General features: G+C 45.9%; 1 pseudogene; it reads right to left on the bottom strand.

The window, feature by feature from the left end:
• Positions 1 to 4,547: 4,547 nt before the first annotated feature.
• LOC144259129 (small ribosomal subunit protein eS12 pseudogene) lies at positions 4,548 to 5,035 on the bottom strand (annotated as a pseudogene).
• Positions 5,036 to 5,445: the final 410 nt, after the last annotated feature.

Raw genomic sequence — 5,445 nt, 5'->3', positions numbered from 1 at the left:
GAAAAAATACCTCCCCCCACCCCACTCTCCTGCTGGCAATAGCTTATCTAAACTGATCACTCTCCTTACAATGTGTATGATAATCAAGTTGGGCCATTTCCAGCACAAATCCAGGGTTTAACAAGAACGTCTGGGGGGGGGGGGGTGAGGGAGTTAGGAAAAAACGAGGGGAAATAGGTTACCTTGCATAATGACTTAGCCACTCCCAGTCTCTATTCAAGCCTAAGTTAATTGTATCCAATTTGCAAATGAATTCCAATTCAACAGTTTCTTGCTGGAGTCTGGATTTGAAGTTTTTTTGTTGAAGAATTGCAACTTTCATGTCTGTAATCACGTGACCAGAGAGATTGAAGTGTTCTCCGACTGGTTTATGAATGTTATAATTCTTGACATCTGATTTGTGTCCATTTATTTTTTTACGTAGAGACTGTCCAGTTTGACCAATGTACATGGCAGAGGGGCATTGCTGGCACATGATGGCATATATCACATTGGTGGATGTGCAGGTGAACGAGCCTCTGATAGTGTGGCTGAAGTTATTAGGCCCTGTGATGGTGTCCCCTGAATAGATATGTGGGCACAGTTGGCAACGGGCTTTGTTGCAAGGATAGGTTCCTGGGTTAGTGGTTCTGTTATGTGGTATGTGGTTGCTGGTGAGTATTTGCTTCAGGTTGGGGGACTGTCTGTAGGCAAGGACTGGCCTGTCTCCCAAGATTTGTGAGAGTGTTGGGTCATCCTTCAGGATAGGTTGTAGATCCTTAATAATGTGTTGGAGGGGTTTTAGTTGGGGGCTGAAAGTGACAGCTAGTGGCGTTCTGTTATTTTCTTTGTTAGGCCTGTCCTGTAGTAGGTGACTTCTGGGAACTCTTCTGGCTCTATCAATCTGTTTCTTCACTTCCACAGGTGGGTATTGTAGTTGTAAGAATGCTTGATAGAGACAAACACCTACAAGATCTCTGTCTGAGGGGTTGGAGCAAATGTGGTTGTATCGCAGAGCTTGGCTGTAGACGATGGATCGTGTGGTGTGGTCAGGGTGAAAGCTGGAGGCATGTAGGTAGGAATAGCGGTCAGTAGGTTTCCGCCAAGCTCTGCAATACAACCGCATTTGCTCCAACCCCTCAGACAGAGACAAACACCGACAAGATCTCTATCAAGCATTCAAACCTGGCATTCAATGTAATCCAGGGTGCCTGAGAATCACCAATTACTCCTTTTGTGGCATTTGGAGGTGGAAGAGAGAGAATCTGGTGTGATTCAGAGACCCAGCAACTTTAATCAGTGAGGTGGAGTACTGGCTGCAGATCAAAAGATAGATGAGTCAGGTAAGAAGACTGCATTTGGCTTGAACCCAATGCCTGTTTGCCTTGGCACACTCTGAGTGCATGTGGGCCAAAGACAAGAAGAGTTGAGGGAATCCTGTCTGCAGTGCAGCGCTGGCTCCCCATGGGTGCAGAACCCTTGTGGAGCACACTCTGTCAGCAGAGTCATGTGGGAGGCAATCGAACCCCTGACAGTTCTCTACAGTGTTTTGCCCAAGTCCCTGGCTTTTCATGTCACATCTCTCCATTTGCCCCTCCCCCCCACTGGCTCCATACAAAGCATTTAGTTTTTCAGGACACAAAATGGCGTAAAGCTGGGCTTGAAAAATTGGTCTAAGTGAAATGAATGGGGAGCGATGGTGGGTAGGGGTGGGAAATTGTCCTAAAAGACTGGCCTCGGTACTCAATTCTCCCACTACTGCATTTGGAGATGGAGCGGCAAAGGTGGGCTTTCTGCCTCCTGTGTTCTGGGGCTGTACAGGGACTTGCCAATGCACATTAGACATTGCCAGGCTGCTCTAACTCCATGCACAGGTTGCCCTAGCCTCCTGTGGGAAATTGAGAATAGCTAGAATGCAGCAGCAGTCTGGCCTTGCCTCTGGAACGCCCTCTGTGCCAGAAGGTGTGAGGTGGGTCAGGCTCAGAAACAGCCTTCTGCCAACTCGATGGCCTTTGGGGAAACCCTTTATGCCATGGATGGGGAAGAACTGCTACCTTTTGATGCCCTTTTGTGCTGGTCGCATAAAGGAGATGAAAGTAATGGACAACCAGGCTGACCAAACTGGAGATGTGTGGGTTATTTGTGTGTAAGTAACACAATCTAAGGGCCCAAGCCTGCATGACTGACCTCAATGAAAGTTCTGCCATTAACCACAGTGGTGCAGGATTAGGCCCTAAATGCATCTCCTCTGCAAATGTCTAGGAACCTTAATCCTATAATTACAACAACAAGACATGCAAATGCATGCAGAGCCAGCTCATATCTCTGGTATAGAACAAGTGTTCCCTAAAGGTAGGATTGGGTGGGCCTGTGAAGTGTTTGGGCCTGAGAGCTAGGAAACATCCCCAAAGCCATGCTGACTCAAGGACCGGACAACAGAAGTTATTCATCGGGAAAGGCAGCGAGGGGACCTTTGACAGCGCCAAACATGTTCATCCTCTCCTGGAAGGAACAAGAAATCTTTCTTCCCTGGAGCAGGGCTGGAAAGAATGTGAAGGCAACTTAATTGAACACAGGAAGTTCACTTGAAGGGGAGAACAGCACTGAGAATAATCTTTCATTACGGAGTAAGGCATAATGAGGCCCGGCACGGTCATCCACTGGGAGCACGTCGCACTGCCACAGATGGGGTCAGAAACTGGGGGTCCCAAGGCTCAACTCCTGTTGTCTCGCAACACCTCTCAGGCACAATGGCTCCTGGAGAGCATCCTGTAACCCTCCAGCCATACCTTTTGGCTGATCTAGTACTGTTGGCCTTACTCCAGGTGACTTCTACCAGTGCTCTGGCTCTGTGCCCATGGACTTTCCAGGCCCCAAATGCCTCCCCAGTGACTGTGCTTAAGCAATTATTTTTGTTTTCCTAGGTGGGGAATCTGAAAGTATTATGACAAATTTTCAGCCCTATTGCTTACATTTAAATGAAAAGAGTTAAAGAAAGCTGACATTGGCACAGATGCTCCTAACATCAGTGCCTGCATTTTAGAGGTGAAGAAACTGAGATGGTGGGCTAAATTCCTTCCTACTGTAACTCCACTGAAGTCATTGCAGGGATGACTTTGTCCACTCACTAAGTGAAATGTACCTGAGGCACTATGGCCTATTGGATTACGTAGGCAGTTTATTTAGGCAATCTCAGTTTTGATTCTGACCTTTGGACAAGTCATGTTTCTCCTCTGTGTAGAATGGGGGATTAGGCTATTTACCTGCTTCAGAGGGACTGGTGAGGGGAAATTTGCCTAGTGTTTGTTAAGTGCTGTATAAGTTCAATGTGTTAATGAGGCCAGTCTGTTGGAGCAATGTGTTCCCAAGGCTAATTTCTTCTATATAAGACCTAACTTTCCTCCCACTCACAGTAGCGTAAATCAGGAGTAGAGCTCCTAAACTCAGAGATGCATGGGTGTAAAACTAGTGTGACAGCAGAGCTGGATTCTGTGGGCACTCAGCCTTCACCTTCCTTGACACTGCCCAAGTCTGAATTGTCAAGGGCTTTTTCTCATGCTTTACTGCCAAAAAGATTGAGTTTCCCTGAACTTTTACCTAAGCAAACCTCCTGCCAAGAACTGTGGAGGGTCCAAAAATCACACAACACAGAGAGGTGGAAAATCTCCATTTGTTTAACTCCACTCTACTCATGCTCCATAGACTGGCCTAAGACTGTGCTTGGGCTGCTTTGTTTTTCTTTCCAGCAGCAACTCTTGCCCTACCTAAACACACACACACACCTATTCCTCATTCCTTTCCCCTGGTCTCTTTTCCATCTTCTGAAAAAATGAAATATAAAACCAAGCAGCCAAAAGCACTCAAATTCCTATTCTGGAATCAGTGCCTGCCCCGAAGCACTGTCACTTACATTTGTACAATACCTAGCACAGTGGGGCCCAGCCCTGTTGTGGCATTTAGGTACAACCACAACATAATCTTTTAATGATCAATACACTGTGGGGTTGCCTACGGTTTCTCAGTGTGCTGCTTGCCATGGGAACCTATGGTGACAGCTTCTTCCGCAGACCTGGCCAATTTATACAGCAGGATTAGACACTTGTAGGAGCAATAGTAGCATCGATGGTTATGCAAATACAAAACAGTATGGCAGCTAGGCCAAATAAATGAACAAACAAAACTATCAAATTCAATAACTCAACTGAGTGTACAATCCAAAGTTCACTTTGCTTCGGATTTTATTACTCTTTCAAAGCAATCATTCCAGTAACTTGCTGCTGTTGCTCCAATACTGGAAATACTGTTTTTAAATGGGCAATAAAATGTCAACAACTGGACTTTGGCTTACACCGATTGTGGGAGTTTGGGAAATGAAACTTTTGCAAAAGAATCTTAAGTACCTGGAGTGTGTGTGTGTGTGTGAGAGAGAGAACTTTGCATAGCTTTGCATAGCTATAGCACCTTTATAATTTCAACATTACTCCTAAGAGCTATTAAAGTGCTGTGCTTTGCATATGATTATACTGAGCTCATTATTAATGGTGTTAAGGAGCCACAGAGCACAGGGGTTTTTTTTTTTCAGGCTTGACAAAATTTATTTTTCATTCATTTCTTGCACTTGAAGTATTCTTCCATGACATCTTTGGCCTGAGATTCCTTGCCATAGTCTCTGACAACCACACAGCTGCAGCCCACTACTTTGAGGGGTTTTCCTTCTCTGTCGATTTTGCGGAGACCTACCCACTCACCCAGTTTCTTGTTGTCATCAACTTTTATCAAGTTGATCTGGTGTTCTGCACAAAGGGCTTCAACCAACTTTACGTACATGGGTTGGTCGCAGTTTGAAGCAAGAACACAAAGGTGGGCTTGGCGTTTGTCCAAGGCTTTGGCAGCTTCAGGAATACCACGAGCTAAGCCATCGTGGATGAATGCAGTCTTCAGCACTTCTTGCAGCGCGGTGTTAACATCCATTACACCTCCAGCAGCAATGCCTTCCTCGGCCATGGTCGGTGGGGGTTGCTCCTGCCCGGGATTTGCCCGCAGCCTCTACGAGTCACCAGCACAGTTGTGAGTCAGGCAAATCAAGCAGAGAGCAGTTAAGTGATTTGCTCAAGGTCTCACTGCAAGTCAGTGATAGAGATGGAGACAGAACCCAGGTCTCATGTTTCCCAGGATATTACACCATAATTTCATTAAAAAAATGGCTTTCTAAAATGATGGAACCACATCTGGGCACACGTTTTCTTCTTCTCAGAGAGAATGCAAGCTGTAATCAAACTGTAACTATAGCACTCATTACCTGTGAATGGTAGAACCCTCTCCCTCTTTTCATATTTTCTCTACTCAGCCTAAACTTCTCTCTTTCACCCACTCCTAACTTTATCCCTGCTCTCATCTTGCCTGTTATGCTTGGAAAAGCCTCCCAGTTCATTTCTGCCAAGTGCCTCCAAACCTGAAGAACAAACC

This window comes from Eretmochelys imbricata, chromosome 1 (assembly GCF_965152235.1).
Source record: "Eretmochelys imbricata isolate rEreImb1 chromosome 1, rEreImb1.hap1, whole genome shotgun sequence".
Lineage (NCBI taxonomy): Eukaryota > Metazoa > Chordata > Testudines > Cheloniidae > Eretmochelys > Eretmochelys imbricata.
Note: the sequence above shows the minus strand (reverse complement) of the source record. Positions and strands in the feature narration are given on the sequence as shown.